This window comes from Suricata suricatta, chromosome 1, assembly GCF_006229205.1.
Source record: "Suricata suricatta isolate VVHF042 chromosome 1, meerkat_22Aug2017_6uvM2_HiC, whole genome shotgun sequence".
Classification (NCBI taxonomy): Eukaryota; Metazoa; Chordata; class Mammalia; order Carnivora; family Herpestidae; genus Suricata; species Suricata suricatta.
Window position 1 is genome coordinate 132,934,953 of NC_043700.1, and position 13,212 is coordinate 132,948,164.

Genomic DNA, 13,212 nt, shown 5'->3' on the forward strand with positions numbered 1-13,212 from the left:
GCAAAAGAGACACACTATTTCGTTTTATTATTATCAGGCAAAGGAATGACATAATAGGCTTTGTATATTTTATAAAGATAATGCAGGAATAATCAAAGAGGTTCTTTTTACTGCTTTAGTCTCTAACATTCTAGCTGGTAGTGCTTCATTGAAATAGCTTATCAAGTATCATAAAATAGTTTCTTAAAGATCTAACAAGTAAAAAAAAAAGAATATAGTGTTTTTGCCTCCAAGCTTATTATTGTGTTTGTATGTAAAAATATCCATTTATAAAAATATATTTCAAACTTATTTTTTAAAATAGAATTATAAACTGAGTAAGGTCATCCATATAAGTAAATTTTAGAGAATTAAATAAACTCTGAACCCCAAATTACCTTCAGCCTCACTCTAAGTGACCACCTGCTGCATTTGTCTAGCTCTTACTGTCAAGTCTTTCTGGAGAGTCCAAATCATACAGGTGTTGGTCTACTCTATGCTATAAGCAGGATCCAAAGCTCAGGGGTATTGAATTGTCAAATCATATTATCTTGTCTTATCAGAAACCCAAGGGAACGTGTTATTCCAAATGAATCTCTCACTCTTCTGTACTAAAGATGTATTCTTTTCTTCCTTCCCCTCCCTTTTTCTAGACCTCCTTGCAGTCTGGGTGCATGCGTGTCTTCGGCTGTCTGCCCTGCTGTTGGGGGTGAGAGCGTCTCCTACCTGGCAGCAGAGGCAAGCATGGTGCAGTCACTCAGGGCATCCTTGACACAGGCTGTCTGGATTCAAACCCGACTCCACCTGTGGAGCATTGAGCAACTTAGTGAACTACTCTACATCTTAGTTTCTCCATCTATAAAATATAGATAAAAATAATACATACTTCACAGGCGTGTTATAGCATCAGAGGAGTAAATATCTATAACGTGCTTAGAAAATAGGTATCATGGAAGTGTTTAATAAATAATCACCCAGGGACACCTGGGTGGCTCAATCTGTTGAACCTCAGACTCTTGATATTGACTCAGGTCCTGATCTTGGGGCTGTGAGAGCAAGCCCTGCATCAGGCCCTGTGCTGACAAGTGTAGAGCCTACTTAGGATTCCCTCTCTCCCTCTCTCCCTCCCTCTCTCTTGCTCTCTCTCTCTCTCTCTCTCTCTCTCAAAAAAAAAAAACCTAAATAAACTTTAAAAAATAAAATAAAATGAAACTAAATAAAATAAAAACACCCTAGACTGCCAAGCATGTGAGAAAGATCAACCGTATACTTGCTTATGCCCCCTAGAGTAGGATTTCTTATCCTTACAGCACAACATAACCCTATTCGATACATGCACCACCTAAAGCCTTCCAAAGCCTGGCCCTTTACTTCCTTTCTAAATTCACTCCTTTTCTGTCCCTCCACTCTGTCTGCCCTACTTTGCCCCTCTCCAGGCTTCTAGAGTCATGCTATTAACTCTTCCATTTATCCTTAAAAGTAACCCATCCTGGACCTTCAACATTCCATCATGCAGAATGACTTTCTTATTTCTTTCTTTACTTCATCTTACTAAAGTGAAAACAATTCTTCCAGGGAAACAAATGGTTCTTTTTTTTTTTTTTCAGCTTATCTTCAGTGTCTGGCACAGCAATTGTAGCAGCATGATTAAGTTATCAGGAAATGTTAAATGAATAAAGGAATCACTATTCTAATTCTTGCCATCAGGACATTAAGATAAGTTATTAAATTATTAACAGTTTATCTGTGCTTTTATTATAAAAAGAATTTTTTTTTTGAGAAAGAGAGACAGTGAGCAGGGAAGTGACAGAGAGAGAGGGACAGAGGATCTGAAGCAGGCTCTGCACTGTCAGCACAGAGCCTGATGCAGGGCTCCAACTCACGAACCATTAGATCTTGACCTGAGCTAAAGTTGGAAGCTTAACCAACAGAGCCACCCAGGTGCCCCAACAGTTTAATCTTTGCTTTTAGTGTAAAATACTTAAAGAAAGCACAGTATGGTGAATGTTATAAATTGTGATGCCCCATTTGTTATCAGATATTTTATTCTGATATTCGAAAGTCTCTTCAAATGGTAGTTGGGTTTTTTTTTAGTGATTTCACATATTAGGCAAAATAGAAATGAGATGTTTACTCTAAAATACTTTTTAAAAATCTCATCATTGGGGTACCTGGGTGGCTCAGTCAGTTAAGCTTCCAGCTTTGGCTCAGATCATGATCTCAGGTTCGTGGGTTCAAGCCCTGCATCGGGCTCTGTGCTGTCAGCTAGCTCAGAGGCTGGAGCCTGCTTAGGATTCTGTGTCTTCCTCTCTCTCTGATCCTCCACTGCTAGCGCTGTCTCTGTCTCTCAAAAATAAATAAAAAAACATTTAAAAATTTTTAAAAATCCATCATTGTAAAAACAATCCAAGAAGAATAAGAACTTTTTTTCTTATAAACACACTCAATTTTTTTTTTAAGTTTTGCAGTTCACAGAGGAATAGCTTTCATGTTTCTATGATATTTGAATCTGGATTTTCTCCCAAATTATAAAATACTAATATCAATATAATAAATGATAAATGCTTTGTTTTACTTTATGTTTAAGTATGTTTATTAAATACTTTATTTTATGTGCTTCATGCATAACTGTGTCTTTTTGCTACCCAATGTCAGTTACAGCATCCATCTCAATGAAAACCTTTTATAATTCTCTGCAAAGATTCTATACTTTTCTCTTCCCAATTATTGCTACTTCTACTGGTGTCAATAAGACTCCTGTATCAACCACCACTCCTCTCTCAACTCATGAAGTTCTTACTCTATTGATTATTTTTTGTCTCTTCTGTATCTTCAGACTTACCCTTTCCATTAACTCCTGCCTCTCAATAAATTTTGTCTTAGTTTGGGATCCTTAGAAGCAGACCCTTTGAGAAGGGGTCAGGTACAAGCATTGCTATGAAACAGGGAGGGGAATGCCAATGCAGACCACAATTGGTCTTCCTATTTCTGGTCTTGACCCCCTTCCATCCATTTTATTTACTACTACCAGAATAATCTTTCTAAAATATTTAGTCATTTCCTGCCTAAAATCTTCCATGTTTGTTATCATTTTCCAGGTTAAGCCAAACTGTTATGAATGACCCTTTCCATCCTGCCTCTGACTGTCTTTCCAAGTGTACTTCCTGCTATTTTCTCATCAAGCTGTATAGAAGCTCCCTAATAAGCCATGTCTAAATCCAAACCCATTGCATTGTCATTGTTTGGAGGTGTATCTTACCTCCTTAACCTGATAGATTCAGGCTGCCCACAAGAGTAATATGTAGGTCCCAACTTTGGTATCATCAAAGACCATAAGAAAACAAGCTTTCAGTTATTTACCAATCACTGAGAATGAAATAGATACAGATCTGTCTCAAGGAGCTTTATTTTAGAAGGAAAGTATTGTAGGGGTGGAACATTTTCCCCTTCTTCTTCCCTTCTAGGTTTTCTGGTCTAATAATTAAATTGACATAAGACAGATTAACAGAAGAAAAACAAATTTACTACTCAGGGGAGTACCAGGAAAATATGAGACTCCTCTTGACAGGCTGGTAATTGAGGCTTGTCTACCATCCTGAGCTAATGAGAAGCAGATAGGAATCTGGGCCTTCAAAAGGGAGAAAGACAATTCACAGGAAGGTAAGAAGAGCAAACGTTTGGTAAAAAAATGTTTTCCATGCCATGCAGATAAGTCTTTCTGATATAAAAAGTTGTCTCTGGTAATAGCTCTCTTCCTGGTACAGCTCTCCTGTTGAAATTCTTATAGCCAGTTAACGGGGACTCTTAACTGAGTCTACTGAGCCCTGATTATCTTAAACTCAAAATAATCCACATGCCAAAGGGACATATTTTGGAGTGGCATATTCTGTTCCTTCAGTATGAATACAGAAGACTTTAAAGCCAGGTGCAGAGCTATACATGTGATAAATGAGATATAGTTACACAGGTGTAGGAGTTCATAGCAGGGAGAGAAAAGAAATTGTACCTTACATTAAACTTTTCCAGTTTTGACTAGCTCTAAAGTACTTGAAAATCCCCTTTGGGGAAAAAAACCCTTTATTTATGAAAAACAAATGAAAGGACTTGGTTGTCTTGACATGATGTTTTTGAGTACTCCCTAAGACTCATCTTATAAATCTAGACTTTATTTCCATCAGTGTGATTTCATCACAAAGGTATAGCATTTATTCACTCATTCAATTCAATACACCTTGAGAATCTACTATGCAAAATAAGATGTGCCAAAAGACAAATCATAGAAACAATAGGAGGTTAAGTTTTCACATTCGCATTTCCAAAGGGTACAATTTTTCACCATTAAGAGTTACGATTATATATTTTAAAGTTTGTAACTGCATATTGCTATTTTAACACTCTTTTTGCCTTCCCTTAAAGAGAATTCATTTTGTTTTACTTGTAGCTGGCTGTTTCAATGACAATTCTGTAATACGCAAAGTAAGACTGAATGTCTAGACTAGTTGTAGGTGAACAAAAGTGAGGAGGGAACAGATCCAAAGAAAGGAGAGAAAAGTCATTAGAAAGCAAAACATAAACAATCCAGATTTAACACTAGATTTGTTTTGTTGTTGTTGTTATTGTTGTTAATGCATTTTCTCACAAGTATTTCTAAGTATCAACTACTACGAGCAAGTTCAATTTACTAAAATGCATAAGTGGTCTGCACTTTAAATACTGAAGGTTACAAAAATAAACCATCTTATAATCCTTCCCAATAAACACAAAGAAAAATTGCATGCCATCAAATGACACAGCAGGAAATACAGAGTTTCCATACTTAGTAGAAATTGTTAACATTTTACACCTCAGGCGTAACTGTAATGCTCAGCATTTAAACAGCTGCAGTCAGTGAGAAGAACAACTAAAATATTACTTTTTTCTATGCAGCATTTTTGATTCCTTATTTGTCTTCAATAATATGCAATGCTGTAGTTCCCCTGTAATGCTTGTGAGCTGAGTTATTAAATAAATGACTCCAGCCCTGGGCAGCAGTGGGCCATGACATGCAGCTATTTGCACTCACAATGCAAATTCAGCTGGATGGATGAGCCTGGCACAGTACATCCTCATTGGGATGTTCGTTAGCTTCAGTTTACAGCTGTCAGAAATAATATCTGTTATTCAGCTCAACCCAGGCTCTCAGAAAGAGTTCTAAGGCAAATGATGGTAACAAATGGAAAATTATTTGAGAAAAAGCAAACCTATTTAAAAACCAAATGGTAAAAACAAAATAAAATCATCACTTCCTCTTAGAGGATTAAAATATAATAATAAAAATAATTACAGATTAGAGCCAGACAAAGGATATCCACTCAGCCTTATCCAAAAGAGTTCTGTGATGGTTTATTATACTAGTTCCCAAATCATACATTTGTTTCTAAGCCTGCACCATATCCCTGTGAGTTCCTCATGTATATAAATATCATTGCTCTCATGATGCCCCTCTGGTGTTAACATATGCACTTCAATGCTCAGGGGAAGTTAGGAGCCTCTCAGTTGCTCCTATATACACTCTAGATAATTTAGGGGCTTTGAGGAAAGAGAAGATGAAGCCCTTTCAGAACGGAAGCTGACTTGTCACTGACACTCTGGCAGCCCACCTAAACCTCTCCATTCTTGGAACTAGTACAACTTTTATCTCCAATTATGAGAACTTTTATCTCCACTTAACCAGAATCTCTTAGTTGTCTTATCTTCTTATCAACTATGCCACTTCCTTCCCATTAGAATTGTATTTTTTTTGTTTTTTTATTTTTTATTTTTTCATGTTTATTTATTTTGAGAGAGAGTGTGCACATGCGCAGGCCAGTGGGGGAGGGGCAGAGAGAGAAAGGGAAAGAGAGAATCGCAAGCAGGCTCCATGCTGTCAGCGCAGAGCCCAATGCCAGGCCCAATCTCACAAACCATGGGATCATGACCTGAGCTGAAGTCGAGTTGGACATTTAACTGACTGAGCTACCCAGCAGCCCTGAGAAGCCAAGAAGCATAATTTTAGTATGACTAAGAAAGTGCCATTTTATTTCTCCAGCTCAGCTTAAAACAGTGTTGTGCACTGATTGGTTTTTGATAAGTAGTTGATTAAAACCTTTGATAAATAGCTGTTAAAAGTATGAAAAGCAATGATGATGTCAGATTGGCAATTTCTGTGTCCACAGTTCTTCATCTACAAGGTGGTCATCTTGCCCCCAAAGACTTCATTTCCCTTGTTGTCTGGTGAATGAAATATCCCTTTGACAGAAAGAATCTTGCCAAGAGCCTAGGATTCCTGAGTCGTTCCCAGGGTATTTCTGTACTCAGAAGTGTTTAGATTCCAATTTGAATTCACCTTCAACACATAATACCATTACCATTGTTGCCAAACTCAACAGGTATTTTGATAATCTATTCATAGTCTTTTAGAAGACCTTTCAATATCTAAGGGGTGGGTGGGAATGGGGAGGAGAGAACAAGGACTCCTTTAAAACCGAGTGGGCTTGTGGTGTTCTCAGTGTAATGTTTCCTGAACAGCAAATGACCTGAAATATCTCCACATGGATCACATGAAACCTTTAACAAGACATTTCTCAAGAAAATGGCACCCCAGAAACACATACATGTGTGAGGACACACACACTACTCACACACAAAACACTGTTTTTAATAGCCAAGGGCACTTTGGCACAATGCGGGGCGGTGGTTGTCAACATAAACAGATGGTCAAAGAAGTGGGCAAACACTTCGTGTGAACTAGTTCCATAAATGAAGTTCTTTATTTCATTTTAAATGCCATACTTACTTAACCAGCTTTCAGACAAGATGATACATGTAGCCAGTTGGAAAGAGTTCCCTGCCAGGCTTCTGTGTTTTTATGACAAAATTAAAAGTCCACAGATGGAATAACTCAAAGCTAATTCTTACAGAGTTTGTTTAGTTAGAATGGGGGAAAAAAGAGAATACCATATTGCTTCAAATTAAAGCCATATCTACACAATGAGAGATTTTTAATTGGGAAGGAAAGACCTAGAAACAGCTTTTTAAAGAAATAGCAAGTCTGTTTTTTATTTTACAAGAGAATTATTTATCCATTAAAATAGCAACTTCCCCCAAAGAGTTTGAGGCCCATCTAGGAAACTCCTGATTCCAAACGCAACCCCAAACATCCTAGCATCCTTGCAATCAGTTCTTTGAAAAATAGCATGCCACTTCATCTGCCTTCTAAAGACACACTGTCTTCCAATCATGACTTCACTAGCCACTAAATTTCAAAACCCCAGAGAAAGAATCCTATATGTGAAGAAAGGTACTGATAGGAAATGCAGAGAAGACCATCTGTGTTGGCATTGTGCATTCTGTGAAAGTTTGTGACTTTGTTAGATGTTTAGCTGGTTTCTTTAATGAGAAATGAAATTGAACCAATGTTTTGTTAAACATGGTAGGCCATGTATAAAAGCATGAAATGTATACCATACTGCCTATTGGAGAAAAAGGAGTAAAAAGAGAATACAAACTGAAAGGAGAAACTCTTACAGTAACCATATCAAGTGGAATGAATTACCCAAACTACAGTTAACAACCAACTGAAGCATGTAAAATTCAGTATGAAAACAATTCTACAAAGAAGTTTTATCTACAGCTTTTTCCATGTAGTAAACACCCACTGAGAAGCCAAACAATAAATAAATTTTTTAAAAAGATGTAGTTAGTAAAATAATTATTTTGGTCAAAAAAATATAAAAGAAACTGTCTTCACTTCTTGCCAGGTAACTAATTTGACTTAATACAATTGATGTTTTCAGGTAAATTTAAGTGTCTATGGTAAGGAAAAGAAACTTACATATCAGCTTCTATTTCTCTTCTAGAAATATATGTGCTTATTTCTGCAAAAGACATTTTTCCCTGCCATTGGTGGGGGGAAGAAAGCCTGTAGCAAAACAAACAAACAACAAAAACAATGTACGAATTTGCTAGGAAACGGTTGTTCTTCCAGAATACTGCTCTGCTCTCCCAGACTCATGGAGCCTGAGTAAGCTCTAACCGATGCATAAATTAAAACCCTAAATAAAACACCAGATCTTCCTCCTCTCTGCTCAGCACCCAGCAATGAAAGCAGGGGTTCTAAGGTGTTTCATACCCACAGAAATCTGAGTGAATGGAACAGACCGAATCAACAGTTCTATGCTAAGTGACAATTCACCTGTGACTTCAATTTCTGTGGGAATTGGTCTTGCTATTTTTTTAATTGCAACTATTTTTAAATGTATATTTATTAATGAGAAAGACAACAAGGTTTGGATGTAATATGTCAAAATAAAAATAGTTTTGTTATGAGGGGGACAAAATTTGGTGATTTAAAAAATTTTAATATCTGTTACATTTGTTTAATAGAAAAAAAGGTACTCTTTTTGATCTAGATATTTCTGACAATGTAGGTTCTCTCTCTGTAAAAGTATTAATTCTTTAAAAAAGCTTTATTTTAAAGAGTAATTTGTACTATTTCATATGTATTTTTCTTGCTTTTATTTTAGTTTATTAAGTTTTTTATTTTAACTCCAGGATGGCTAACATACAGTGTCAAATTAGTTTCAAGGATACAATATAGTGATTCAATAGTTTTATATATCTTTACTCATTGCTCATTGTGATAAGTATACTCTTAATGCTCTTTCCCTATTTCACCCATCCCTCTGTTACCTGGTATTTCCTGTTTCCCATCTGATTATCTTGTATTTTAGGAATACAAGACTCTGTTTCCTCTAAACCATTTTGCATCCTTGCATAAGAATTCCAGGCAGTATCATTGTACCTGTTCATCCTATTTTTAAAACGTCTTTGCCATTCAGAAAATCCTGTTTCTTCGATCTTTTTTTATGTTTGTTTTTTAATTTATTTTTGAGAGACAGAGAGAGACAGTGTGAGCGGGGTGGACGGTGGGGGGTCAGAGAGAAGGGGAGACACAGAATCGGAAGCAGGCTCCAGGCTCTGAGCTAGCTGTCAGAACAAAGCCCGAGGTGGGGCTCAAAACCACGAACCATGAGATCTTGACCTGAGCCGAAGTCGGATGCTTAATGGATTGAGCCACCCACGTGCCCCTGTCTCTTCAATCTCTATCTACTGTTTGAGGGCATGACTATAGAATTACCTGAAAATTAGCATTTCTCTTTTTTTTTTTAAGTTTATTTATTTATTTTTGAGAGAGACGGAGACAGTGTGAGCGAGAGAGAGACATAGAAAGAGAATCCCAAGCGGACTACAAGCTAGCAGCACGGAGTCCGATGTGGGGCTCAAGCTCACAAAACTGTGAACTCTTGGCCTGAGCTGAAGCCAAGAATCAGATGCTTAACCAACTGAGCCACCGAGGTGCTCCAACCTTTGTCTTAATACAAAATGTCAAAACAAGCTGCGATCTTACTGCCGGAAAAGTGCTCTGCAGACATTAATTTGCCAGGAGAAATAACTTTGGACATGTTTTGATTGTTAAAGGATCATCAGATCTTTAAATGAAAGACAAGAAACCATCCCTGATTTATGTGGCTCTGAATAGAAATGTAGGTGAAATAAAGAATGTGAAAGCCAGTATTCTGGATGCTTACAATAAATACTATTATCGGGGCGCCTGGGTGGCTCAGTCGGCTAAGCCTCCGACTTCGGCTCAGGTCAGATCTCACGTTCGTGGGTTCGAGCCCCGCGTCAGGCTCTGTGCTGACAGCTCAGAGCCTGGAGCCTGCTTCCGGTTCTGCGCCTCCTTCTCTCTCTGCCCGCCCCCCCCTCATGCTCTGTCTCTGTCTGTATCAAAAATAAATAAAACATTAAAAAATTTAAAAAAAACAATAAATACTATTATCCAAGTAGAGCAAATATTATTAAACAGTGAAAGACGAAACTCAACATGTGATACAACTCAATCCTCATTTAAAATTATTTTTTGATGAAAACCAGAAATCATAAATATCACCACAATCAGAAATTTAAAACAATATTATAACGTTAGAGGAACAGGCATACTGCAAAAAAAATGTACTGCCTTGTATTTACAAGGGCAGAAAAAGATGGCAGTATACTGGAATAAAAGCTAATTATGGACACTGCAGATGGGCAGTCTAGGCATTTCTCACTTTAACGTGCTTGCTTTTACTGCCTTTTCCAGATACTGTATTTTTTGCAAATTGAAGGTTTATGGCAACCCTACATTGGGCAGCTCTATTACCACCATTTTTCCAATAGCATTTCCTTAATTCATGTCTTTGTGCCAAATTTTGGTAATTCTCACATTTTAATTTTTTTCATTATTATTGCATTTGTTACGGTGATCTGTGATCAGTGATTACAACTCACCAAAAGCACAGATGATGGTTACCAATTTTTAGCTATAAAGTAATTAACATGTACATTGTTTTTTTCAGATATAATGCTATTACACGTTTAAGAGACTACATTATAATGTAAGCATAACTTCATATGCACTAGGAAACTGAAAAATTCAGTTGACTGCTTTATTGCTATAATCACTTTGTTGTGTTCTGGAACCAAACCCACAATATCTCTGAGAAATGGCTCATATAATTATGCACTCCCTCAGGGTATTAGACTATATAGCCACACAGCATCCTAGTGAAATCTTGAGGGAATCCTCTTTTCTCAATGGTCAAGAGCTCATGTTTTATTTGAGAAGAGCTTCTCAAAATGCTAACTACTGACACATGCAAATATTTACCTGGCCAAATATGGTTAAGGATCACTGGGTTAAAGAGATTTCTCAAATGCAGGACTTCTTAAAGAATCGTATATTAATGTGCAAAATAAATCTCCCAGTAAGAAGCTTCTAGTTTGAGCTTCTCAACTTATTTAAACACAAAACACTTTTAACCCAGTGTGAACATTAATGTTCCACAGAAGTTAAAAAATGGCAGTTTTGGGGCGCCTGGGTGGCTCAGTCAGTTAAGCCTCCGACTTCGGCTCAGGTCAGATCTCATGTTTGTGGGTTCGAGCCCCACATCAGGCTCTGTGCTGACAGCTAGCTCAGAGCCTGGAGCCTGCTTCCAGTTCTGTGTCTCCTTCTCTCTCTGCCCCTCCCTATCTCATGCTCTGTCTCTCTTCGTATCAAAAATAAATAAAACATTAAAAAATTTTTTAAAAATTAAAAAAAAATGGCAGTTTTTACTACTGTAATCTCTTAGGTCCCACTATTTCTAACTAAACCTTATTTACCATCTGAATAGCAAGTACTTAAAAACACTATAGTTTCCTTCTGTGAGCAATTTGTTTCTTCCACTTAAGATTTCTGGCATTGCTGGCAATGCCAAAACAGGAACTTTTTCCCCAAGGTGAAATAACATTTAAGGAGAAAGTAGGAGGGAGAGTAGAAATCATATGTCCGAGTAACCACGTCAAGATGTAAAGTTTTACAGCTATTAGTTTTCTTCACATAGGGAGGACTCATACAATATTTGAGATCATTCTAAGATCTATGCAGATCCTTTAACACATTCCAAATCTATGTTCAGAGAGGGAAAATGTTATCACTAAACAAGAACAACTTTTCTTAATTATACCTAGATAATTCCTGTAAAGACATTCTAGAGGAAAAGCTCCAAGAGTTAGGGACTTTGTACACCACTGTTTCTACAGAGTTCTAGAACAAGGCGTGGCACAGAGCAGGAGCTCAATAAATATTTGTTGAGTAATTGATTTAGTTTATGAATCCAAAGTATTTAATACAAAATATTATGGTATAAAATTATAGTTTAAATTCAGGTTTAAGATTTTTTTAGATGTTAGTAGATAATAGAGAAATGATTTAGCTTCTGGAATTTGCTATTGGCACCAGCTATTGAAAAGCACTTTATTATTCTTTCTTAGCATAAATTCATCCATTAGAATGATGAGTGAAGTGCTCATTAGTCAACCTGAATACTAAAAGTGGTAGAGGTTAGCTCACTCAAAGCCTGACCTTTCCAAACATTTTGCTTCTTAAAAAAAAAAAAATAGACAACACTTCCCTCCCTAATCTTCCCTCTTTGATCCTCTGGTTAATTGGGGAACAATCTCTCTTTTCAGTCTGCCAAATATTGCAGAGTATTTTCAGTAAATGTCACCATAAATTGAAAGCGACACTAACATGGTAGATGGGTTTCATTTTCTGATCACGTGTAATGAACTTAGTCGTTGCTCTTGTGCTTCCCCTATTAGTATTGATTTTCCAATTTGATAATGGATGACAGAAAAAGATTCATTTAAGCATTCTCACCCTTTGGCCTTACCAGGAGTTTAATTGTTGCCATGAATACACAACAGGGATTTTTTAATACCTTAAAAATAAACCTTTATGCAACAATTCTGATTGTTTTGTGCCCTTGTTATCCTTATATGTCATATTGCAGAAATGATGAATTTAGCATGCTGGTAAAGGAAGGGAAAAACCAATAGATCTATGACTGCTCATCTCCTTCACCCATAGGACGATTTCTGTCTCAGCAGTTACTACTTATGATTCTGGATGCATCGTAATTTAACTTTTCTGATCCTTGGTTTTGTCTCTAAAAGTGGACTATATCAAGCTCATGGAATTCCTTTAAGGTTTAATTCAGAACATACATTAAATGACTTCACTGAAAATATGTCTAAGTATTTTCATTCAGATGCCTTATCTGAAGTATGTGGTAAAATTATGAGACTATCAGCTGCCCTTAAAAAAGGACTGCATTTTAGTAAAAGAATCCTATACTAGGCACAGAATAAGGTGGCCAAACCACTCACACACTACCTTCAACTCCATATTTTAGTGTAAAATTAGTATCATCTTAGGTTAAGAGTTTTAACCTTTTTCTTCTTTCACAAGCAGGCAAAACAAGAGGACATAGAATCAGGAGCAGGCTACATAGCTTCAAATCAGCAGCACAAGGTCAGAGACTAATAAACTACAAGACTGTTAACCAAGAAACTTAACTATAATGTGCCCCTGGAGTAAAATTCCTCCTTAATGTAAACCACCTTATGGTCTTTCAGTCTCCTTCCTGCTCCGTATAATCAATCATGACCAGAGCATGTGTAATTCCTTCCTAGAACTTTCTAAGGAGTGAAGGAAAATTTCTGGAAACCAGACTTAACTACAATAGGGCACGGAGTCCACAGCAGCTAGACAGCAGTGCCTGGGCTGTGCCACCCACATAGTGGCACCCTGTGCCACTCAGGGCAAGTGCACAGGCAGGAGGTAGCTCC

At 37.0% G+C, this 13,212-nt stretch overlaps 1 long non-coding RNA gene across 1 annotated transcript; it reads left to right on the forward strand.

Moving 5' to 3' along the window:
• Positions 1–3,447: 3,447 nt before the first annotated feature.
• Positions 3,448–12,983, forward strand: LOC115281384. The gene is made up of 2 exons (XR_003904283.1): positions 3,448–3,639; positions 12,836–12,983. It is a non-coding gene; the product is annotated as an uncharacterized LOC115281384 (long non-coding RNA).
• The last annotated feature ends 229 nt before the right edge of the window (positions 12,984–13,212 follow it).